Source organism: Lissotriton vulgaris, chromosome 1_1 (assembly GCF_964263255.1).
Source record: "Lissotriton vulgaris chromosome 1_1, aLisVul1.2, whole genome shotgun sequence".
Lineage (NCBI taxonomy): Eukaryota > Metazoa > Chordata > Amphibia > Caudata > Salamandridae > Lissotriton > Lissotriton vulgaris.
Window position 1 is genome coordinate 1,481,239,523 of NC_141685.1, and position 27,147 is coordinate 1,481,266,669.

Below are 27,147 nucleotides of genomic sequence, written 5' to 3' on the forward strand. Positions count from 1 at the left end.
ATTAGCATTTACAAAACCTTAAAAAATCACTGAAAAAACCATTGGTTATAGACCATATATAGTTAGGGATTAGCATTTACAAAACCTTATTTTACTCGCACAAAACCATTGAAATTCGCATATATAGTTAGTTGCACTAACTATATACCGCGCACCCGCAATCCACTGCTGATGATGTCACATATTACATCATTCATGACATGGTTAGTGACATCACTGATGACATCACTGATGACATCTCAAATGACATCACTGATGACATCACTGATGACATCTCAAATGACATCACTGATGACATCATTGATGACATCTCATTTGACATTACTGATCACATCACTGATAATATCATTCATGTGATAATACGATGAACCTCTTCAGACTCTAATAAAACCTTAGATACAATCAGTGTAAACCTGACACTCACAGATTGTCACTCATCCATGGAGTTACTCATACATCTAGTCAGTCATGCAAAGAATCTATCACACCTCCATTTCCTCAACTATACAGTTATACACACCTTACTTATTCAAACATATACTAACACATATTTACTCTCTTATACAATCCCTGATACAAGTTCACAATGATCCATACAACCACTCACACATTCACTGGCTCTTATGCACAGTTATTTATATATGTCAACTCTCACATGTACTGTGTTTTACATATGAACTTACTTTGACATGTAGCACTGGGATATCCATTCACTCACCAATACACTCATGCACATAGTCAACCGCCCATACAGCTGTTTCCACATGCACTTTTGAACCCATACATCTAGTGAATCAACTGCTCACACATCTATGCACAGAGTCATACACCTCCCAGCCACCCACACACACACTCAGTCTCCCATACAAATACTTGGGCAACCAATCAATAACCCATATAGTTACTCATATAGCTACTGATCAACACATGCAGCAGTTTACAGAACAACAGACATAATGATGCACAAATTAAGACAGTTTAGTCACTAACCCATGCACTCAGTGAGACACATGTAATCACTCTCTCATACAGTCAGTCATGCACCTACTAAATCCTTCATCCAGACACTTATACATCCACTCATTCTTCAATATGTAAGACATATTTTAACTTTACAGAAACATACAGTCACTGGATGATGTCATCAGTGATGTCATCAGTGATGTCACTGACCATGTCATGAATGATGTAATATGTGGCATCATCAGCAGTGGATTGTGGGTGCGCGATATATAGTTAGTGCAACTAACTATATATGCGAATTTCAATGGTTTTGTGCGAGTAAAATAAGGTTTTGTAAATGCTAATCCCTAACTATATATGGTCTATAACCAATGGTTTTTTCAGTGAATCCGGCTTCTTATCTATTTCGCGCACATGCCAGAGGTGCGCTGGAGGCTCCGGTTCAACAAAGCGGCAGGAACAAGCTGGCATCTGCTGTCAAGGCATGTTTGTTTCTCCGTTTCCTGGATCATTTCCTGGCCGCCTCAAGTGCTTTGTCTGCCACAGTCCACTGCCAGTGGCAGCTCGTTACCGAACGAGGAGTCGTATTCATTGAATTTTCGGCTTTACATTTGGCTCATTGTTTGGCTGCATTGCACTCGGGGTTTGAACTGTTTGGGACTGAAGGGAGTGCGTGTGACTTTCACTTTGGCGTGCTGACCTCCTTTCATCACTGCATCTTTGCCCTGAACTCTGTCTGCCATCCCCAAGCTAAGCTCACCAGAAGAGATGTTTTCTGGGAGTTGGAGTCTCATTTGTGCCACCATGGTTGAATACACATGTGACTTGGGGGCGGAAGCATACTCACCTTCCAATGAGGGTGGTACTGGACACTTTAAAGGTGCAGGCGGGGTCATCACGTGACAGCAACAGCAACTGAGGAAGGCTATTCGCCGAAATGCATATTGCCACGCTGTCCACTATTAAACGGCTCCTGTTAAGTTCCCTGTTGTGGCCTCTTCTCCTTTCTATCCTGTGAGGAGTCCGGCTTCTTATCTATTTCGCGCACATGCCAGAGGTGCGCTGGAGGCTCCGGTTCAACAAAGCGGCAGGAACGAGCTGGCATCTGCTGTCAAGACATGTTTGTTTCTCCGTTTCCTGGATCATTTCCTGCCCGCTTCAAGTGCTTTGTCTGCCACAGCCCACTGCCAGTGGCAGCTCGTTACCGAACGAGGAGTCGTATTCATTGAATTTTCGGCTTTACATTTGGCTCATTGTTTGGCTGCATTGCACTCGGGGTTTGAACTGTTTGGGACTGAAGGGAGTGCGTGTGACTTTCACTTTGGCGTGCTGACCTCCTTTCATCACTGCATCTTTGCCCTGAACTCTGTCTGCCGTCCCCAAGCTATGCTTACCAGAAGAGATGTTTTCTGGGAGTTGGAGTCTCATTTGTGCCACCATGGTTGAATACACATGTGACTTGGGGGCGGGAGCATACTCACCTTCCAATGAGGGTGGTACTGGACACTTTAAAGGAGCAGGCGGGGTCATCACGTGACAGCAACAGCAACTGAGGAAGGCTATTCGCCGAAATGCATATTGCCACGCTGTCCACTATTGAACGGCTCCTGTTAAGTTCCCTGTTGTGGCCTCTTCTCCTTTCTATCCTGTGAGGAGTCCGGCTTCTTATCTATTTCGCGCACATGCCAGAGGTGCGCTGGAGGCTCCGGTTCAACAAAGCGGCAGGAACGAGCTGGCATCTGCTGTCAAGGCATGTTTGTTTCTCCGTTTCCTGGATCATTTCCTGCCCGCTTCAAGTGCTTTGTCTGCCACAGCCCACTGCCAGTGGCAGCTCGTTACCGAACGAGGAGTCGTATTCATTGAATTTTCGGCTTTACATTTGGCTCATTGTTTGGCTGCATTGCACTCGGGGTTTGAACTTTTTGGGACTGAAGTGAGTGTGTGTGACTTTCACTTTGGCGTGCTGACCTCCTTTCATCACTGCATCTTTGCCCTGAACTCTGTCTGCCGTCCCCAAGCTATGCTCACCAGAAGAGATGTTTTCTGGGAGTTGGAGTCTCATTTGTGCCACCATGGTTGAATACACATGTGACTTGGGGGCGGGAGCATACTCACCTTCCAATGAGGGTGGTACTGGACACTTTAAAGGTGCAGGCGAGGTCATCACGTGACAGCAACAGCAACTGAGGAAGGCTATTCCCGAAATGCATTATGCCACGCTGTCCACTATTAAACGGCTCCTGTTAAGTTCCCTGTTGTGGCCTCTTCTCCTTTCTATCCTGTGAGGAGTCCGGCTTCTTATATATATATATATATATATATATATATATATATATATATATATATATATATATATATATATATATATATATATATATATATATATATATCAATTATTTTTTGTTTATTGGTTAAATTTATAACCCCTTGGCTGCTAAGCTTTTTCCTTCTAGACTACCAAGCCTTTTTGGGCTATTTGGGGTAGTTCACGCTTAGGCCTCTACAACTTTTTTTCCACATGAGGTATCCACGCCAAACTTGTGTCCTTTTTGTTCAACATTCTGGAGATTCAAAACATCCCCAGGGTTTGTGAAACCCCTTGGAGCAGGCCTAAAAAATAGGCAAAATATAGCAGGTGTTTTCATAAAAATAGGAAAAAGTATCAGTTTTTTTCCTACAAGTGTCATCAACAAAAGGTTTGTCGTGCTGAAATCACCATCTTTCCAGCTTTCAGGAACATGCATAGCCGAAGCAAAGAAAACTATTTTTTTACCACAGTTTTGTCATTTTTCAAAGCGGTAGCCCATTTTTTCAAAACTACTACCAGTCTGTGGTCAAAACTAGGGTGAAACTCATGGAAAATCCCAGAAAGCTATCAATTTGTAAAAAGTTGACAACATTCAGCAAGGGGTAATTTCTGTAGATCCCTCAATGTTTTCCCAAAGAAACTATTAAAATTAAAAAAAAAAAATGAATAGGAAACAATTCCCATTTTTGACCACGTTTTCATTTGTAACTTCTTTTCACAATAGCGGCTTTAAAAAAGCAATATACCATTATGCCCACTTGGCCTGTCTAGTTGAAATGGATTTGTACGTTTTCTAGGAACCCAAGGTACCCAGATCCAACAGTTGAACTTTACCTTACAATGGGTCTTCATTGTGAACAGGGTAGAAAGCAATTCATATGGTAAAATAAAAAGAGTGATAAATTAGCATCAAGGAAACCTATGCATTTCTGAAATGGATTCCAGATGCATTAGGAGCAGTGGTTATTGATACATCTTTGAATATGTGGTTAGCCATTCTACCATGTGATTCAAAGGGCATTTTTCAAAATGTCTTCTTTCTGACACAATAGCCTGTGGCGTAAAATTTGCCTTTGCAGCACCCATGATTCATGGGAGGGGCCCAGAGCTCCAAAGGGCCCCCTCCAGTACTGTGCACAGGTCGACTGAGAACCCCTGATTGAGTCCAAGGGGGGCCCCCTCAAGTTTTGTTAAGCCACTGAAACTGGCTTATATTTGGAAGGCACAAATCCAGAGAAATACAATTGTTAATAACACATGCTCTACTATTCTGTACACCCACAAGTTTCCTGATATAAATGGTGCTTCACTTGTGTGAGTAGGCCTAGTGTCCGTGATGGGAAAGAGAACAAATCCCAACACAGACACATCACATGTTGTCCTCTGAAAGCTGACCCTACTTTTTCAATGTGTGAACCTGGGGATGTCAGGCCTTAGTTCAGGTGACACCTAGGAAAACCTGGCAAACCTGCTCATTCTTTTTAAAGTAGAGAACAGGGGGATCCATGTTGGGGTGACTTGTGTGGCTCTCGCCAAGTTTTTTTACCCAGAAGCCTTTTCAAACCTCAAATTTGACTAAAAACAATAATTTTCTTCACACTTCTGTGAGGAAAACGTCTGGAATTTGTGAGGGGGTCACAACTTCCACCCACCATTGCCCTATGTCTTCTGATGAAAATGGCACCTGTAGGCAGGTTTTGTGGTTTACAGGGTATTATGGTAATCTGGGTATCTAGTTTTCAGAAATGCCCGGGTTTAGAAGATTTCCCTGAGTAGCTACTAACCAAGGACCCAAAAAACACAGCTACCCATTTTGTTGTTGTTGCTGCTTTGACCCTTAGACCCCCTCCTTTTGCTGGCCCTAGCCCTACCCACACAAGTGAGGTACCATTTTTATTGGAAGACATGTGGGAATGCAAGGTAGTGGGAAATGTGTTTCTCCCTGCAGATTCCAGTATTTTGACTCAAAGAAATATGAAGCAAATTTGAGTTTTTAAAATATGTTTGAGGTTTGCAAGGGCTTCTGGGTAAGAAAACCTTGTGTGATCCACGAAAGACGCACCCCCCTGGAGTTCTCCAGTATCTAAGTTACAAAAATATCTGGGGTTGGTAGGTATCCCCTACAGACTATGTGCACTCTGGCAGTGAAATACAGAAAAGACAAATATTGCTACACAACCATCTACTACCCAAATACACAAGTATACTGACTGGATTTGGCACGAGGGTGAGTAAAAAGTACAAAATGTAAATTTTATTAAGAAAAGATTTTACAAGCATCATAACGTAGAAATCACTGTTAATAATATAACCTAAATTATTGAATACTGAACCAGTGACTCACAGCTCGTGAGCTGTCAAGGCACCAACTGCTTTACAGGCCATTCACACACCTTTCATTCGTCACACACACAAAACCATTCACACCACCAGCCATGGACCCAAAACACTACAGCACGTACATCAACAAATGGCACCATTCAAAGGCCCATCACTTTCATTTGCCTACAGAACGGACACAGCAATCACACCACCAGGCAACTGGCAGAGTGTGTGGGCTGGAGTTTGATCGGAAGTGTGCATGGGCTGCTGTTGTGCTGCTAGTGTGTGTGTAGTGACTAGCAGCAAGTCATTATACACACAGACTGCCAGCCAGCTGCCAGTCCACACACACTGCCAACAAGTCGCCAGTATACATACACTGCCAGCCACATGCAATTCCACATAGACCACCAGCCAAACGCTAGTTCACACCCATTTCCAGCAGAACACCATTTCACACACACCACCATTCAAGGGGCTTCTCACCCAACTTAAATAAATCAAAATTTCCTGATGTCTAGTGGTTTACCGGCCCACCCCCAGGGGAAGATTAGGCAAAAATATGACCGAACTGCCTGAAGGGGAAGCGGAAAACAAAGGACATGCTATTTTACTAAGGGGTTGCTCACCAACAAACATAAATAAGCTCCCGAGTGTCTAGTGATTTTCCACCCCTCTTACAGACAGATCAGCCTACAAATGGCCTCTCTGCCCCCAGGTGGAAAGTAAACAGCCAAAACAAGTGCTAATTTTTTTGGGGGGTAACCCTTGCCGTAGGGGTCGCTGCTCACTATGTATCAAGATACATGCCTGATGTTTTATGGTTTTCAGCCCCCCAAACCCCCTTTGGGGACAGATTGGGGAATAAAATGTCCGATCTGATATTGCAGGGGCCTGGGGAGCAAGTCAACCGCCGAAAGTGTCACAATGGATGAGAGATATGGACTGGTGTTGTGCCATGGAAAAGACAATCTTTGAGAGCCAGGGGTGCCCCAAGAAATGGTAGAAAGTTTGGCAGCAGTGGGACGATTACAGAGGGTAAGGGAGGGAAACTGGTTGTCAGGAGGGGAGGGGTTGGTGGGCGCTGGGTAGCATATAGGAGATCCCTTTGAATTATGTTCATGCCCGCATGTTTCTGGGCCGCCGATTGTGGAAATCGATCAAACACTTGTATTGTAAGCCTGTAACTGTGTAATTTGTATGGATGCAGACACTGGTTTAATAAAAAGAAGTTTAAAAAAAAATGTCTGATCCGCCCCTGAGGGAACTGAAAACAGTCAAAACATGTGATCAGAGATTTTGGGGAGCAACCCGCGCCCACCGGGCCTCTCCCTGCAATGTATCAATATAAAACCCCTGGTGTCTAGTGGTTTTCACTTCCCTTTGGGTGAAGGTCAGCCTATAAAATAGCTGATCTGCGCCCTGGGGGGCTGTAAAACAGCCAACACATGTGGTAATATATGTGAAGAGTTACACTTCCCCAGCGGGATGCTTCCCATCATGTATGAAAATAAAATCCCTGGTGTCTAGTGATTTTCTTTTCAGCCTAAAAAATGACCAATCTGCCCACCAGAAGAAGAAAACAGCAAAAACATGTGCTCCCAAAAATGGGGACCAACCTTTGCCCAAGGTGGCTGTTCCCTTCACCAAAAATGCAAAAAGAACAATTGATGGACAGAATGCAGAACAATGTCATACATTGACATCCAAACATACATCCCTTGTCCCACCAGCAACCCCACAGTAGCAATGCACTGAATAGAAACACCAGGGGAAAGGGAAAACTATTCCCAATACCCTGGTGCTGTCTTACCACCCGATCCCCTCTCAGCAGAGAACTTACCCTGCAGGACGTCCTCTTCAGCAAATGGCTTCCAGCATGTCCCTGGCACATCTTGATGATTTTGGCACAACATGCAAGCACTGACATTGTCAGACTGCCAATGGTATGGTAACGGAAGTGCTTCCACTGCCATCCGCATGAATTTCAGTGCTTTCCCCACAGTTCATTGCTAGGCCATGCTGGATGTGTCCAACATGTCCTAGGTACCCAAGCAGTTAATACTTGTTATAAATATCTTATTGTATTCATATTTTGATGTCTTTTCAGTTTTTTGGGGTTACTTATATTTACTTTCACAATGTAAAATTGTTAGAATGTTGTTAGAGTAAGGATATTTTTTTAAAGGCTACTTTAATTTTTATATGTAAAATGTAATTTGCATGTTTTTACTTTAAAGCTTCTGATTTTTACCAATTTTTATGTAGTTGATATTTTATGTTCCAATCTTTGTGTGTATTTATAAAAAATTTTAAAGGTCACAATATTGTGTCTGATAATGTTGTTATCAAAATAAGTGAGAATAGATATTTACGACATTGATATTTTGGTTATCAACATTTATGTTTTTGTCAGCTACGTAAAGGAAGATGATATTCTAGTAAATTATATTTATTTTCTGACATTTTAAGGAATCAATATTGATTACATCGATATTCAGTGATCTGTGACTACCGCAACCCAGGTTGCTTTCACAGGCTGCATTTACAACTGTCACTAGTAATCTACCTAGTTGTACCACATACATATTCTGAGTTAATGTATACACTAACAGCAACACAGCTTCACCAATTCCAGCTCATGGATCTCTTTACATGGCTCATGGGCTCTGTACATGTTCCTTATATTGCCCCTGATCCCTCTGTATGAAGGAATGCAGCTCTTATAGGCATGCTGCTTAGACCATATTGACATAACCCTAAGAACAGGAATTGTTGAGGTTTTATGGGAGGACATTGATTGCAGGGTAATCTATATGCACAGTGATCTTTATTGCCACAATCCTGATACCTGAACTTTCAATCCTCTCAATGAAGGAGGATGGAATCATGGGGGTGCTGTTTGTCTTGGACTGAGACACTAAATGTAATGTAATGTCATGTTAGAAATGCATTTAAAAGTGCAAAGGCCCGGGACTTGCTGAAGCCAGTAGAGGCCTAACTGTATTTTTCTTTGGTTAGCCTTAGTCAGAAAGAAATGATTTTCTCTCGCCTGGAGAAGGCTGTCCTCAGCGAATATTAAATTGTAACTTCGAATGTTTGCAAGGATGCTATCAAGTGTTCTAGCTTGCAGGTGCAAGGCCACAAGGCTCGTTAGGTAGAAGGGTCCATTGTTTAGAACTTAGGATGGTAGGCATGAAACTCTGCAAAGGAATTCGGGAGTGCAACATTCAGCGAAGAAGGTGCCTGGGACCCAAGGACACACCAACGGACGATCGATGGAGAGGTGCCATACTGGAAAAATCCTGGGCTCCACACCTGCCAGAGGGGTGTACCTCTGAGCGTGTCAACTGTTTTGGGGGGTTTGTATTAGGGACATCACCAGAGGGGGGAGAGGCAGTTCGGAGTGGAGAGCGGAGAGCAGAGAGCAGCCTAGGTGTTAGAAAGTGGGCTTGGGAAAGGCAAGATGTAGATAGTTGTGATCTTAAAGGCAGAGTAAGGTGTAGAAAGGAGCATCTTAGAACGAGCTCAGTAGTTGAGACTACTTATTAGAAAGTGAGTGAACTTCTTAGGAAGTCTTTACAGCGGACACCTTTTTCTCTCACCTGGGAGGTATGTTAAATAGGGATGTCACCTTAGAGTTAGTGTAGGGACAGTCTAATAAAATTCTTTTCTTTTTTATAAATGCAGTCCAGACTTTCGACATTGTCAGTAATGGTATGTCTAATGTTAATTGAACTAACTTTGGTTTTTATTTTGAGCCTTTTGAGGCTCTTGCGTAGGATTACGTTTGTATTAGTGCCAGTCTATTTCCTGAATCTTTTGCTGAGATGTTTGTATGTTCAATTATTTTTGGCTTTGTAATAAATCTTCAAATTTTCAGTTCGTAGTCAGTGGTCCTTTGAGTCAAATTTGGATTTGGATTATAAAGTTGTTATGAGCTATGATTGGGATATCTTCCCTTTAAGCTTTTAAGACAGGGAAAAATGTTCAGTCGACCTGACTAGGGATTCTAGACAGTGGTAAGAAAATCTAGAGAAGAATCCCAGCTTCCCCACAGGCAGTGAACAGTGAGGTGTAGCCATATGATGTGAGCCATGCTCCCAAAAAGACAGCAGAAGCAGGTCCAAGGGGTTCAGGGACCTTGCAGATATCCTGTTTTTTCTATTTTATACAGAAAAACAAATGTCCCCTTTGGTGGAGTTTGATTTGTTATATTACGTTTAAACTGAAAACCAAAAATCCTCACTATAATGCTTAGGATGTTACGAAGAAAATGGACCAAGGAAGAGGTAGATAAACTAGCGAACTACTAAACAACACTCTGACAGCCTTCATTCCTAATGTATTTACTCACCTTTAAGTACATAAACTCAGAATCAGAATCATGTTTATTGTGCAATTAATTAAAATCATTACAATTCTTATAAACAATGAATAAGTTAAAAGTCAAACTCATACACCCAAATGTTAAAAACCATTTGAAACAGAGCAGGTCATTGGCAATAAAATAAGCTACAATAAATGCATGTTTAATAACTGGCTAGTCACAGGAGAAATAAGGAAATACCATCATCAAAGTGCTTTAGATGGAGTCTTTTTAGAAATATTGAAAGTAGATATCCACTGTAAACATTGTGCATAAAAAAGACAAGATAAAAAATATTGGTCTATCAACTCAGGTGAAAACCACAAAAAGAATATTCAAGTCTATGATTTAATGAATGAGGTGAATTTCCCTTTACTTTTATGCACATTCCCATTTTTAAATCAGCTAAAGCAGTTTAAAAGGTAATTTGAAGGATGTTACAGGTGCAGATTCATAAGAAGGATAACATGTTTTGTTTTTTATTTATTTATTTGAATATGGTGTATGTTGCTAATGATTAAAACCCACAAGAAAGTTAGCAGGTAGCCATCTTCATTTCCAGGTGGCCAGTGTTAAAAAGTTGCCTGCTGAATAAAAGAAAACTCCCTGTAGCCCAGTCTGAGTAGGACTGATATAGAAAGCTCTTTTCCAAAGGTAAATTAATGGAGCTGTATAGGTGTAACAATGGGCTTCCATGATAGTATGGATAACGAGCGATTTCCATCTAAGTGTAGATACAGACAAGCCTTAAAGTGAGAGGCCAGGATAAGTGGGCAGCTGCTCGGGCATGCCTGCACATCAGCTGTACACAATCTGTAGATAAGGAGTCCATACACATGCCTGCTTATAAATGCACTGGGGGCTACTGGAAATAAAGTGGAGCTCGAGGGAATGTTTCCTAATTTATATGGCTTGCATGCTTACAACCTCAAAAAAAAGTAGGTGGTGAACGTTAAAATCTGTGGTCCATGTTTTTTGTAGGGTACACTGTAAAATGGCTATATGTAAAAATGTTAACTTTTTAAAAGAAATGGCAACAATGGTTATGTATTTGGGTGTGTAGCTCACTGAGAAAGGTTTCCAGGACACACATGTATCAAATAACAAAGTAAGGGCAGATGGCTAGTATTTGACCTTCCATATTTTATTTAAGTACTAGCGGCCTTTCCCGGCGTTGTCCAGGTATGACAGAAATGTCTGCAATCCGAAAGCTCCCCAGAGATATGTGCCTTTTGCCATCCTGCCGTGCACATCGTGCCCGGGCTCTGCAGCGGCTGATTAAGGTGCCGACGCGTGTGTATCTGCTCTGAAGTTCTGGCCTCACAGTCTGCAAATGCGGCAAAGCCGTCCTGCCGTGCTTATCGTGCCTGGGTGTCTTCTGTTTGGCCTCTTCACCCACTTCACGGCGCGTACTAAACAACATGGCATGGTGCACTGAGACGCCACACGCCGCGTCAACGTCATCCGATGGCGTACTCAGCCGCCACACATTTCCAATGCGATAGAACGCTATTCTCAAGCTCCACAGCGTACTCAGTCGCCACACATTTCCAACGCGATTGAACGCTATTCTCACACTCCAAATGTACGCCTACACCCTCCCCAGAGCTGGTACTACTTCCAACAGACTACTTTGTCCCACAACGTGCTTTGTCCCTTCCAAAGTATATGTTGCGCTGGTGTATAGCCTATGTCCATCTGCTTTGCCTCACCTTTCCAATGCTGTATGCGGTGTTCCGGTTGGCGCAGTGGTTCCGGAGCTTACTCGCTTCAAAGGTTTGGTCTCTCTCTTTATATTATTAGTATGGATTTGCCATTGATTGAGACCAGACCGACCTTGACTGTTATTCCTATAAAACTGGTGCCATCTTTAACTTAAGACCATCAAGTATTTGCAGGGAGATTGGCTAATTGTTCAGAAATCATTCATTGCTCACATTTTAGGATTTCGTTTGGACCCAATCTTCCAAACAGTGTTAAATAAAGCTTGAGTTTAATTGTGATGCAATCTTTAAAATGAATCTCATATTTACTATACTTTGGCTATGTATTACGTTCAGCTTCAGCAGTCTACTTGAAATCTATTCCCTGGAAGGAAATTATTGGCTAAGCCACTACCGAGTTTCCATGGCAACTTATCTAAATAAATTTATTGTCTTTACAATCTAATATTTTGTGGAACTCACTGTACAACGATTGCTCTCAGACAGGTCTTGCAAAACACAAGTCTAGTTGACACTTTGTTTTACTAGTGAATAGTATTTCTTCCAGGGCCGTTTCTACCATTAGGCAAGACTAGGTGGTCGCTTAGGGTGGCAAAAAGGCTAGGGCAATAAAAGGGGGAATTTCTTTTAAATTTGAACCGTCAGAATTAAAGCTAGGCGGCCACCTAGTCTTGCCTAATGGTAGAAACGGCCCTGCGCACCAGCAGCACCTGCCCCCGCGGACCCCTCTGCGGCCCTGCAGCCCCAGTGGAGCTGCGCAGCAGGGCCTGCTGAGCCCGCCACCCGCCCCCATGGAGCTGCCGGCCTCGTCGAAGCCCAAGAAGCCGTCCATCGGCCTGCTGCGGCCGGAGAAGCTGCCCTACTACTACATTGCTCTGATCGTCAAGGCAATCCAGAGGGCGCCGGCGCTGCGCCTGACGCTGAGCGAGATCTACCTGTTCCTGCAGGCATGCAGGCAAGTGGAGAAGTGTGGCTCACTGGTTACAGCGGCAGACTCTGAAGCAGAGATCAGGCCCGGCACCAGGGTTCAAGTCCCGACGCGGCAGGGTCTTGGGCTCAATGTCCGTGGACTCGATAATTCTCGCATCTGCGCCTAGTCTAATCATGGGTCCCATGCTGCAACTCTGGGCAATAGCTTGCTTAATCTCCACAACAGCCCCTACAACATTGGGATGCCTGGCTTCACCTTGGGGGTGCCCAGGAGGGGCATCTCACAGGGAGAGCCAGGAAGGGCTCCACAGCGTTATACAGCGCCGAGACGCCCCGTTGGGGCAGCTGTGCGCTTTACAAAAAACACTACATTTACATTTACATGCTTCCCCTTCTTCCACGGGGCCTACCAGGGTTGGAAGAACTCGGTGTGCCACAACCTCTCCCTCAACGAGTGCTTCATCAAGCTGCCCAAGGGCCTGGGCCGGCCCGGCAAGTGCCACTACTGGACCATCAACACAGCCTCTGAGTTCATGTTCATGAAGGGTTCCTTACGGCGGCGGCCAACAGCTTCCAGCGTAAGTGCCAGGCACTGAAGCCCGCCATGTACCGCATGGTCAACGGCCTGGGTTTCGGGGACTTTGACTTCCAGGTGCCCCCGGCCCCACTGGGCAGCCACTCGGGGGGTTACGGCTCCATGGGCCTATAGGGGCTCGGCGGCAGCCACCACATACCCCTTAGCCCTGGCTCCAGCTACATGGCCAGCTGCCCCTCAGGGGGAACTACCTGTCAGAGAGCAGCGGCAGCAGAAGCCCCCTGCCCTCCTCGCCTGCCCTGGCCAGCGCAATGGGCTGCCACTCTCCTTACGCCAGCCTTCTGGTGCACTGTAGCTCCTCGGGGGCCGGAGCCTACATGAAGCAGCAGCCCCTGTCACCTAGTGGTGCTCCTGCGACAGAGGTGCACTCGGGGGTGGCCCCTTACTCTCTGGACCAGGGCTACCTGCACCAGAACACAAGGGTGAGCTCTCAGGTGAGCATTCTCTTGACCCCATCCCCATTGTCATTGACTCCTATACCCATTCTCTGTCCTATTGGACCACTTTGGTTAACCTCTCCCTCTGTCAAGGCTCCCTTCCTGTTACCTTCAGCCCTCTGCTTAAAAAACCCACTGCTGATGCGAACGACCTCAACAACTTCCGCCCCATCACTAACCTACCTTTTCTTGCAAAAATCACAGAAAGATGTGTAGCGAAACAACTCTCTCGTCATATCAAGGAAAATGATCTTCTTGACAGTTTCCAGTTCGGCTTATTTCAAAACTGCAGCACTGAAACAGCCCATCTGCAAGTGATTGATGATGTGCTGCGAATACTTGATTCTGGGGAGTCTTGTCTTCTTATTCTCCTTGACCTTTCCGTAGCCTTTGACACTGTCAATCACAACACTCTCTTTAACACTCTTCAACAGAGAATGTGCATGGAGGGCACTGTGCTTAAATGGTTTGCTTCCTTCCTCTCTGATAGATCCTAAATGATCAAAATAGCGAATAGTCTTTTGTCTCCTTTGGCGGTAGGTCAAGGTGTTCCTCAAGGCTCCTCTCCTCCTCACTTTCTCCTCCCTCGGTTCAATCCTGGATGGATCAGATGAATCTACTTAAACAATAAACCCATCATTGTCGACAGCGCAAAATCCCTTGGTGTCATACTCGACACAAAACTCAATCTACTCTCCCACAAAAATTCCATTGCAAAGCCTGCTAGATTCCAACAGTGCCTTCTTTGGGGGATTCGTCGCTTCTTCCCGGAGCATGACCTTAAAACCCTGGTCTAATCGCTGGTTCTCTCCAGACTGGGCTACTGCAAATCTCTTCCTACTGGCCTCCCCAAATCCCACCTGTCCCCCCTGAAATCTGTTCTCTATTCAGCAGCTCATTTCATATATGCAGCCAAAAGAAGCGACCACATCACACCCATTTTATCCACCCTCCGTTGGCTTCCAATTGAGGCAAGATCTATCTACAAGACTGCCTGTATCACCCACAAAGTCTTGCACTCCTCCTCTCCTCGCTACCTGGTGAATAAACTGAAACTCTCTGGAGGCTCTAGACCATCACGTAATGTGATTGAACCTCCCACTTTCAAGAAGGAAAGGTCAATGGCCCAATCCTTTTCAGGCAAAGCAGTGAAAATCTGGAACTCACTTCCGCCTCAGCTCCCGACCACCACCTCTTACCAGGCCTTCAAAACTGACCTCAAAGCTCTCCTCCTTCAAAGACACTTCCAAATGTAATTCACGCCCTCTCTATTATCTGAAGGAAGTCCTTCCATTATAGGAAATTCTGTTCTACATGACTATAGAAGTGCCTTCCGAATGTGTTCTTGTGGTTTGATAGTCTGACATTTATTGCAGTATTATACTTCTACTTGTATTGTGCACTCCTTTGTAACATGCACACGTCACTTTCCCTCTTGTAATGTATTGTTTGCTACCTCTTGTATTTTGTTTGCTTTTGATACATGCACAATTGCCACCATTGCCTCATGTAACATAACGTTTGTTCTTGTGTTTTGAGTATCTGCCACTTAGTGCAGTATTATACCTCGATTTATACTTTGTACGCTTTGGTAACATACACACGTCACTTTTTTTCCTCTTGTAACGTATCGTTTGCTACCTTTTGTATTTTGTTTGCCCTTGATACATGCACAATTGTCACAATTGCCTTATGTAGCGTAACGTTTGTTTTTTAACATGCTCACTTGTAATTTTTCCTCATGTTTCGCTACTGTTCCTATTGTGAAGCGCTCCGACACCTTCGGGTAAAGTTTGCGCTATGTAAAAACTCATAAAATAAAAATAAAAACAGCTGGAGGTGGGTGGGGGAGTCTTGTTTAGGAATAGAGTTTTGCACAATGTTTTTTAATCTACAGGATCTCATCTTTAGCAACCAGACTATGGTGCACAGCGCATGCCATTGAATTCCTTCACACATGCATTCATTATCTTGTAAATTCACTCATCCATGTATTCACTCCTGCGCCTATTTGTTAATGCATTCACAACATAGCCATGCAATCACTTCTCGTTTAAATGATTATTTTTCAATAAATTAATTTATCTGCACAGTTTAGTCTTCACTTCTAACATTCCTCTGTTCACTCACAGAATAATCAATCTATCAAGCCATTCATGGATCCATCTAATCATTCATCGATTTCCACCATGAAAAATTTGATTGTGAGGAGGAGATATAGACCAAATTTAGCACTGGGACACTGCAAAGATTGTTTCTTCACAGTGTGACCTGCCCTCATACACATGTGTATGATTTATTCAAAACAGATATTACAATATTTTAAATACTTCGATTCCGTATTTAGTGAAAAGCAGACCTTTTGCACCCGCTAGCATCGGAGTTCCACATGCCAATAAGTAGACCCTGCTTCCGGTATGATCAACAGTGTGGTCCTGGGGATACCCAGTTATAATCCCAGTACCTGTTTCTTCATCCGCCAAACTGCTGAGCTCTTAAAATATTCCTCACATGCACTCCCCTACATCAAGTGTCGTGTAAAAATGGGCTTTTACAAGAAACGGAACATTAACTTCTTTATAGTAGTCTGGTGTGTTACAGAGAGCAGATGCAGTAAAATTGCTGCTGCTGAGCAGGAGACCCCGATTTGTAATCCTGGCTACTCATTTAGCCAAATGTGTGGCACCCCGAGCAATGGTAGATGATAACTATTTCAAGTGCCTCCGTGAAAAAAAACAAGCGTTGGCAAAACTACTAGGTCTGGCCTTGGAAGAAGGTGCAAGTTACTATTTTTGTTGTTTCTGGTTTTGAAAACGAGGTGCACTTGAAGTCTCAGTAGTATTTAAACACCAGACTCTATTGGGCATCCATGTACATAGTTTTGTGAGTGTATGGCTACTGTAACAGTCTGGCCTGGGTCTTTCGTTGAGATCGTTTGCAGGACTGACTGTTGTGATCGTGTTTCCTGATAGTAAATGAGAGTAACATAGAAGGGTTCGGCAGTAGAGGGTGTGCCTCTCTAGCTTGGATGACAGGGGGAGAGAGTGAAGGTAGTAAAAGGGAGGGGGCGACATTTTTCAATTCTCGGCTAGGGCGGCAAAACACCTAGAAATGGCTCCGATGCCTTCATATTTTGACATATGTACAAGTTAAAAGACATTGTCACTTTTGCTAACTACAAAGCTGAATGTTTTGTTTATATAATTTTTCAGGTAATCATAATACTGAAAAATTATAAATTGTTCAACAATGTGTAGTTCTTATTTCGCGTTGTTCATTCAAAAGAGTGCATAGTACTCTGCAGAATGTACTTATTTTAGGTAACTGGAGTCAATTTCAGCAGCAGAATGTAAGCAGTACCTCTGAGACCAGGGGTCGCAAAGAAAAAGCCCGGGGTTGCAGCTGTGATCCCTGGCAACCCCTAAGTCAAATTTATGAACCATACGACAAACTAAACTAATTTTACCTTCTGCAATGAAAGGATTCCAGAAGGTTCTGGTATTTTAATAGGAAATAGTTCAAATGATTTTTTAAATTAATTTATTTATTTTGACGTGATTTTGTTCATTCATTGTAACATTTTGGGAATTGGTCATTCATGTAACTGTTTTCTGGATTTACTGAGCTCCCATCGACCTTTGATATAATAGGTTTTAAGTTGTAGGATAGAGTCTTCATTTAATGTTTGGTAGTTCTAATATAAGTGTTATTTTGCTTTGTTTTTCAATGCATGTAATATTGGTATGTTTTTAATTAATCACCAATAAACTAATCAATCAGTCAATCCAACGTACCCCTGTATGCCTATAATGGAAAGGTACCAATAATTGAGCCATATATATTCTAAACGTCTGACCAATATAAGGCCAGGAGAGAGTGTGACTGCACATATTGGCCTGGCCTAAGGTCATGTATAAAACAATCCCTTTCAGGCAATAGTCCACCACCTTCCACCACCTTCCAGCCCCCTCCCCTCCTTCACCTCTCCACTCAATTTGAGCCAGTGGTTTCTGGTGCTGTGCAAGCACTTAGGGGCTTATTTATGGAGTTTTGGCATAGGGCACCTTTTTGCGCTGCCCTACGCCAAAGTGAAAGAGCAGGAATGCACTAAAATTAAGCAATACTGTGCATACGCTGGTGCTGTTTCAACAGCCTAGTGCCAACGTAGGTACCCTTGCCTCTCCGTTGCAGGCAGTTTTGTTTTTGTGCAGATGGCAGCACACATGGAAAGATGAAAAAACGAGAAGAAATGAAGGTATTTCTCCTGGTTACGTCTCATCTCGGGAGGCATACGAATTTGGTGCCTCCCCAGGTTTACATGTTTTTATAAATCTGAGGCAGCTTCAAATTCCATGGGTATTGTGTGGGAAAACCCACCACAACACCCATGGAATGCCTCCCGGGTGCAGAGTAAGGTGATGTAACGATTTGCGCTGCGTCACCTTACTCATGAGTTCTGAGGCCACTCAAAGCCACACAGGGTGGCTTTGCTTCGCTTCATAAATCTTTATGAGAGCCCTGAGTCATGCATGTACCACTTTATGTGGGCAAAGGTGACGCATGGCTCTCATAAATAAGTCCCTTGATTCTCCACGCACTAATGCAAAGACGCCCCCGCTTAGGGAGAGCAGCACCTATAGTGGGACGCGGACCTGCCAGAGGGGCTGGTAGAATGTGACGCCGCTACCACCAGCCAATATGGTGAGCAGCTATTGGTTAGTAAGCACACGGCGAGCAAGAAGCAGTTGCGAATGTGTCTGGGTTGATTACGCTCTGTTCGCCCAAGGCACGCCCTTAAAAGGGGAGGAGGAGGGGTGAGGCAGTCTAATTTACCGCTCCCTGCTCCTGCAAACAAGAAGCTGCTGGCGGCCCTGCCCGGGGGTACTGGATTAACTTATTTTTCCTTTTGCTTTTTCACTGCAGTCAACCTCTTTGCCGACACGCCCACTGTGTTCTGCATCGTGGCAATCAAGAAGAACTGATTTGAGCATCAGGCCATTACTGCGACAACCGCACAGGCCTGACTGTGTACTCGCCTGACCAGTGTTGCATAGCATGCAGTGATGGCTCTGGCACGGAGGCCCAGTTGAGGTGGATTGCAGTGTTTGTTTTGTTCAAGCATAGGGAGGGGTGCCTAGGCGCAGTGCTGTTTTTTCATGGCTTAGTTGGCAATGGTTTGTACCAAGTCTGTTCGTAATAAGTAGGAGGCAGTTTCTTCTGTTGGCTCTGTTGGTTTGTTGGACGTTTGTCTAAAGAGGATTGCATTTTAAAAAGTCCTGTTCCGTTTAGGGGCGTTAGGTTTTGTTATTTATATTGCTTTGTTTACATTTACTAGCCAGGAGTTGGTTAGAGGATACAGGATGTATTGTCTTCCTGTTTTCAGTGCAGTAAGTGTGTGCAGGGATGAGTCCCTTGCTCACAGCACCATCAGGATTCAAGCAAGCCGGGCCAAAGACGGCTGTAATGCCAGAAACCGGTCCCCGGAAGTTTGTTTCCTTTCCAGTAAAAGAATTGGCTTGGTAGTTTGGTCTGCCCTGTTCCCATGATGCACTGGGCCAGGGACAGACTAATTTGCATGTAGCCAGGTTCTGAGCTGGAATAGTGCAGTGAGCTAAAAAACGGTGATGGATCAAGCCCTGATCTGTTGACTGGGTAGGAGTATTCTGCTTTATTCAGAAACTCTGTCCATCACCACCCCCTTTTCTGAATCGTTTTGTCCACCACAAGCGTGGAAGGGTATACTCAGACATGAGTCCCTTGCTCACTGCACCATCAGGATTCAAGCAAGCCGGGCCGAAGACGGCTGTAATGCCAGAAACCGGTCCCCGGAAGCTTGTTTCCTTTCCAGTAAAATAATTGGCTTGGTAGTTTGGTCTGCCCTGTTCCCATGATGCACTGGGCCAGGGACAGACTAATTTGCATGTAGCCAGGTTCTGAGCTGGGATGGTGCAGTGAGCTAAAAAACAGTGATGGATCAAGCCCTGATCTGTTGACTGGGTAGGAGTATTCTGCTTTATTCAGAAACTCTGTCCATCACCACCCCCTTTTCTGAATCGTTTTGTCCACCACAAGCGTGGAAGGGTATACTCAGACATGAGTCCCTTGCTCACTGCACCATCAGGATTCAAGCAAGCCGGGCCAAAGACGGCTGTAATGCCAGAAACCGGTCCCCGGAAGCTTGTTTCCTTTCCAGTAAAAGAATTGGCTTGGTTGTTTGGTCTGCCCTGTTCCCATGATGCACTGGGCCAGGGACAGACTAATTTGCATGTAGCCAGGTTCTGAGCTGGGATGGTGCAGTGAGCTAAAAAACGGTGATGGATCAAGCCCTGATCTGTTGACTGGGTAGGAGTATTCTGCTTTATTCAGAAACTCTGTCCATCACCACCCCCTTTTCTGAATCGTTTTGTCCACCACAAGCGTGGAAGGGTATACTCAGACATGAGTCCCTTGCTCACTGCACCATCAGGATTCAAGCAAGCTGGGCCGAAGACGGCTGTAATGCCAGAAACCGGTCCCCGGAAGCTTGTTTCCTTTCCAGTAAAAGAATTGGCTTGGTTGTTTGGTCTGCCCTGTTCCCATGATGCACTGGGCCAGGGACAGACTAATTTGCATGTAGCCAGATTCTGAACTGGGATGGTGCAGTGAGCTAAAAAACGGTGATGGATCAAGCCCTGATCTGTTGACTGGGTAGGAGTATTCTGCTTTATTCAGACACTCTGTCCATCACCACCCCCTTTTCTGAATCGTTTTGTCCACAAGCGTGGAAGGGTATACTCAGACATGAGTCCCTTGCTCACTGCACCATCAGGATTCAAGCAAGCCGGGCCGAAGACGGCTGTAATGCCGGAAACCGGTCCCCGGAAGCTTGTTTCCTTTCCAGTAAAAGAATTGGCTTGGTAGTTTGGTCAGCCCTGTTCCCATGATGCACTGGGCCAGGGACAGACTAATTTGAATGTAGCCAGGTTCTGAGCTGGGATGGTGCAGTGAGCTAAAAAACGGTGATGGATCAAGCCCTGATCTGTTGACTGGGTAGGAGTATTCTGCTTTATTCAGAAACTCTGTCCATCACCACCCCCTTTTCTGAATCGTTTTGTCCACCACAAGCGTGGAAGGGTATACTCAGACATGAGTCCCTTGCTCACTGCACCATCAGGATTCAAGCAAGCCGGGCCGAAGACGGCTGTAATGCCAGAAACCGGTCCCCGGAAGCTTGTTTCCTTTCCAGTAAAAGAATTGGCTTGGTAGTTTGGTCTGCCCTGTTCCCATGATGCACTGGGCCAGGGACAGACTAATTTGCATGTAGCCAGGTTCTGAGCTGGGATGGTGCAGTGAGCTAAAAAACGGTGATGGATCAAGCCCTGATCTGTTGACTGGGTAGGAGTATTCTGCTTTATTCAGAAACTCTGTCCATCACCACCCCCTTTTCTGAATCGTTTTGTCCACCACAAGCGTGGAAGGATATACTCAGACATGAGTCCCTTGCTCACTGCACCATCAGGATTCAAGCAAGCCGGGCCGAAGACGGCTGTAATGCCAGAAACCGGTCCCCGGAAGCTTGTTTCCTTTCCAGTAAAAGAATTGGCTTGGTAGTTTGGTCTGCCCAGTTCCCATGATGCACTGGGCCAGGGACAGACTAATTTGCATGTAGCCAGGTTCTGAGCTGGGATGGTGCAGTGAGCTAAAAAACGGTGATGGATCAAGCCCTCATCTGTTGACTGGGTAGGAGTATTCTGCTTTATTCAGAAACTCTGTCCATCACCACCCCCTTTTCTGAATTGTTTTGTCCACCACAAGCGTGGAAGGGTATACTCAGACATGAGTCCCTTGCTCACTGCACCATCAGGATTCAAGCAAGCCGGGCCGAAGACGGCTGTAATGCCAGAAACCGGTCCCCGGAAGCTTGTTTCCTTTCCAGTAAAAGAATTGGCTTGGTAGTTTGGTCTGCCCTGTTCCCAAGATGCACTGGGCCAGGGACAGACTAATTTGCATGTAGCCAGGTTCTGAGCTGGGATGGTGCAGTGAGCTAAAAAACGGTGATGGATCAAGCCCTGATCTGTTGACTGGGTAGGAGTATTCTGCTTCATTCAGAAACTCTGTCCATCGCCACCCCCTTTTCTGAATCGTTTTGTCCACCACAAGCGTGGAAGGGTATACTCAGACATGAGTCCCTTGCTCACTGCACCATCAGGATTCAAGCAAGCCGGGCCGAAAACGTCTGTAATGCCAGAAACCGGTCCCCCGAAGCTTGTTTCCTTTCCAGTAAAAGAATTGGCTTGGTAGTTTGGTCTGCCCTGTTTCCATGATGCACTGGGCCAGGGACAGACTAATTTGCATGTAGCCAGGTTCTGAGCTGGGATGGTGCAGTGAGCTAAAAAACGGTGGTGGATCAAGCCCTGATCTGTTGACTGGGTAGGAGTATTCTGCTTCATTCAGAAACTCTGTCCATCACCACCCCCTTTTCTGAATCGTTTTGTCCACCACAAGCGTGGAAGGGTATACTCACAAATGAGTCCCTTGCTCACAGCACCATCAGGATTCAAGCAAGCCGGGCCGAAGACGGCTGTAATGCCAGAAACCGGTCCCCGGAAGCTTGTTTCCTTTCCAGTAAAAGAATTGGCTTGGTAGTTTGGTCTGCCCTGTTCCCATGATGCACTGGGCCAGGGACAGACTAATTTGCATGTAGCCAGGTTCTGAGCTGGGATTGTGCAGTGAGCTAAAAAACGGTGATGGATCAAGCCCTGATCTGTTGACTGGGTAGGAGTATTCTGCTTTTTTTCAGAAACTCTGTCCATCACCACCCCCTTTTCTGAATCGTTTTGTCCACCACAAGCGTGGAAGGGTATAATCAGACATGAGTCCCTTGCTCACTGCACCATCAGGATTCAAGCAAGCCAGGCCGAAGACGGCTGTAATGCCAGAAACCGGTGTTCGGAAGCTTGTTTCCTTTCCAGTAAAAGAATTGGCTTGGTAGTTTGGTCTGTCCTGTTCCCATGATGCACTGGGCCAGGGACAGACTAATTTGCATGTAGCCAGGTTCTGAGCTGGGATGGTGCAGTGAGCTAAAAAACGGTGATGGATCAAGCCCTGATCTGTTGACTGAGTAGGAGTATTCTGCTTTATTCAGAAACTCTGTCCATCACCACCCCCTTTTCTGAATCGGGATGCCAGGATAGGCACAGAAGGGTGCAAAGCTCACATGCTTGGAGGAGCTATTGCTTTTGGAAGCTATGATGTGCAGGGTGGATGCCATTGATCAGTCCCTGGTGGAGTTGAAGGGCCACCCTAAGGCTGCCCCTAAGGCAGCATTCCCCACTGTACCAAAGATAGCTAGGAGGAAGTCCAGTAGGAATGAGGAGGCCAGGCCTGGGGAGAGTGTAGCAGGTCCCTCTGGGCTGGGTGAGGGGGTCACTGTGCAGAGGGCCGGGTGAGTGTGCACCCAGGGGTGGGACCGCAGGTTCAGTGTTGGCACAAGGTAGTCTGTTTGCTGTGATGGGGCCAGCAGCTGAGGTGGGCTTGCGTGGAGTGGCAATGGCTGTTTGACAGTAGGGGTGACTCCGGTGGGTGCCCCCAAGCAGCTGGTTTTAGTGGGCAATCTGGCCAGTGTCCTGCCATGTTTTTGGAAATTCAGAATGTTATCCACCCCTGGTGGAGGGAGGGGGTTAAGGCCACGGGGGTGATGATCTGGAGAAGACAGGAGGCTAGTTGCGCACATGGAGGGGTCCAGGCTGCAAGGGTCCTAACAGGGTCTGCTGATCTGACAGGAATACCGGATGCATTGCCAGGGAGGAATCAGTGCACAGGGGTTACTCAGCCAGTGGCCCAGGAGCCACAAGTTGTAAGCAAGACCCTTCTTGAAAAAGCGCAAGGCATTGTGGCAGGGGCATCGGGGGCATTCCTCCATACCCATTCCGCTGTGTACTCTGGTCCGTACTGTACATCGGCAACATGGTTTTGTTCTCAATAAAGAATTGCACCATTAATAAAAATGATTCCGTGAATCCAGGTATCACAACTCTGTTGATGAGTCTAAGTTTGGGGGAGGTACGGTTAATGACAGTCCATCACATGGTGGCGCTGTATATCTAATTTTGAGATCAATCAGAGGTTTGTAAAGTGCAGCTACTCACCTGTGAGGGTCTCAAGGTACTGGGAGGGGCGCTGCTGGTCCCCTTGGATGTAATATCAGCACAAACACAGCATTTAATCATTCAAGAAATATAAAACATTATGAGTAGTACCTGCCGCTCACGCCATTCTTATAGCTTTGGGTGCCCTTGAATAGTGATAGTGCGGAGTTGGGACAAAATTTAAATATTATGGTTCAACATTTTTCTTACCATCATTTACAAGGTTAAGCCCCACTCCCCTCTGGCTCTGAATATTTGCTCTTCAGGTGATGGACCTTTGCCACAATGTTTTCAGTTTGGAGCCATTGTATCATAATAAGTTTATTCACAATTACAATTTAAATCCAGTCAATGATGAGAGCTTAAATTAGTTTTTCAAAGCTTTGTTTCTCATTAGGAGATTAGTAAAACTATTTTTATTCAAGTTAGTTGATCAGTTGAAGTAAGTTTACAGAAATATCATAAAAAGTATGGTTACAACAAATTATCAAAAAATGCGTCCAGGTGTTCCATAAAAGAAAAATACTCTAATCTAAAGAACAGAACCTGAATTGAAATTAGTAAAACTTATGAAGAGTTTTAGGTTCAAGGAAAAGAGTGAGATAAAGGGAGCACGAAGATCAAAATTCAATCAAAGCAACAGAACTTCCCATAAAGAGTAGTTCATTAAACTCAATAGAGATTCAGTAATTAGGAAAATAAGCATACAGTTGCAGTAGCAAGCTGTATTTTAAATCAAGCATCGATAGTTAAATATCAGGATGAGTGGCAGCAGCGGTAGCCACAGCTTTCAGTGGAGGACAAGAGTTGAGAGTCTGGGAATAGCTGAATCTACAATAGGAATACACACTAATCAAAAAAAGGCAAAACGTAATTTGCAAATGTGCAGCAGACTTCTCCTCTTCGGATCCAATCAGTAAGCAGCATTCATCTGAGAGTTAGTTCTGCTCTTCCTTTCCCATGAAAGAAAATGCAGCTTGCAAAGTTTTATCATGAAGGTTGTTACTGACACTCTACACATGAGACCTTCGAATCATAAACCGCATTTCGCACAGCCAACGATCACATTCCACCCTTTTAATGTATTTAAACTTAAATTGCTTAACCCCTTCGATGCTGATGACGAGCTCAGCTCGTCATCAGCCACGGGTGACGTGTGCGGATGACGAGCTGAGCTCATCATGTATCGCGGTTATTTGAAAACAGCCGCACAGCGCAAAAATAACCGCAGCAGCGTAGCGGTTAAACAACAAACTATGTAAAAAAAAAAAATTCGCTTCTGATGTATTGTTTAGTAATGCATTTCATTAATATGAACAAGAAATAATCTTTTAATATGAACAACTTCTATTCCAAGCATTGTGTGTGGTGTATAAGCAATAGGAAGTCTTGTTGTCACAATAAAATGTTTCTTTAGTGAAAGCAGTTCAGATTTCTTTAAATAAGAACATTCTGCAGATTTGCCAAATATTACTAAGCATTTCTGAATAAGGTCCGGCCTTTTACTCTATTGTGCACATTACAGCATCTCAAGTCTGTTTCTAGAGAAATTAAGCCTTGTGTCGTGTAGCTCCTATAATAGTTATACAGAATCTGTGCGTTTGGACAGCATACACTGTAGGATTGGTGACAGACTGACTCTGAACACCCCTACCGGTATGTTGGCCTTTTGTACCAACTAGCTCACAGTTCCACTAGAATCTCCTCTTACCAAGGAGAAAATAGTTCTTGGCAACCATTGAACATGACAGCCCTGATCCCTGAAGACCTTGGAAACAATATACTACTTTTCACTCAGTCACTCGTGCCTACTTAGTTTCTTCTCAGAGAGATGCACAGAATAAACAGACTGGGCGTTTTCAATAAGTATTTATTGAACAGTTGTTATTCTTGTGTATAATAGATGAGCTTCACCAACCGTTAGACAGTATAAGATATAAATGATTAGCAGTACTATAAAGGTAAATGGATGGTATAGCTCTACCATCCTACAATAATCACAAATACATATGAATATATAAAACACATGATAAAAAGATGCATACTCCTACGATGCCTTTCTAACTAGATGTACCTACATGTACCTAGCATGTGTATAGGTGTTAAGACAACAATCCCTCGAGGATTTAGTCAACCCTATTACCTGATGTGAGAGACTGTGGGACCTTGTCTTGGTTTCGAGTTGGACACCCCGTGAGGGATGTTAGACCACTGCGAGCTGGAGTGTCTGCATGCAGCAACCTCAGTATCTATGGTCAGTGTGTCAGCTGGGAAGTCTCGGTCTTCTATTCCTGTCTTAGCAAGATGGGATGCATATATACCCATAGGTCTCCCCAGGGGCCCTACCTCGCTGTATTTCTGTGTCTGCCTAAGGATGACGTTGAGCATGAACTTTATACATTGATATTATACAAGAGATGGTAGTCCTGCTGTGCTTCCGAGAATCCTCATGCATAATGTGTGAGATTTGGTACTAGGGAAAACCCGCGTTCTGAATGCAGTGTTGTATCTAGGTAAAAAGGTCAGTCCCTTTAAACCGTTATAAGTGTAATGTAGGGAAGAATATAGGTGAAGGGTAATGAAGTTACTGGAGCCTTTATTATGGTACCTATATGGAATATAACACTTGCTTTTAAGCATTTCTGAGGTTAGTGCTAACAGCAATGTCTGCTTGGTGTATTTGTGTACATTTAAACTGAGTGTCAATTCATGTTTAATTGCACGTTAATAGTTGTGCATATAGCTGGTATTTATTATATTTTGCATTTTAATGAACTAGCTCCCTCAATTCCTCCCTCTGATGGTTATCTTAACCATCACACTATCTTCATTTCTCATGTTAGTTCTGCTTAAAGGGCACTTCCATCGTCAGTGGGATCCTGTTGTTTACATTTTCATGAGATTATTTATTTCTAATTCATTTTCAAATCTTTTACTTCTTTGTCTGCCCTTTCCTTTGTGTGAGTAATATCTACAGCATTGAATAATGCAAATAGGAATAACAAACAAAGCCCTATAGTTAGTATTGACATGAGTATATCTTTTAGAATACCTCCTCCTGCTAGTGTAATCCAATTTCCAATTGTACCAATCCCTTTCCCAAAATGTTCTAAAATACTTTGGGACTGATTTAGATGTCGGTTGCAAAGCCTCTGACCCCTGGTCGGAGACTTTCCGACCGACATCTAAGGTTTAAACTCTGACTGATGTGTTACAAAGACGGTGGTTGGAGTTTAAACTGTCCAATTAATCCGACTCGTTCCGACGGGCCAGTCAGAAGGCCCTCATAATCCCTAACAGACAGCGTTTCCGCCGTTGGAATTATGATACCTGACATTCAAAGATTAATAAAAGAATATATAAAGACCAAAA

The 27,147-nt window shown here is 44.4% G+C and overlaps 1 pseudogene; it reads left to right on the forward strand.

The window, feature by feature from the left end:
* The window catches only part of LOC147750696 (forkhead box protein F1-like), an 89,508-nt pseudogene that overhangs the window by 34,619 nt on the left and 27,742 nt on the right, over positions 1-27,147 (forward strand).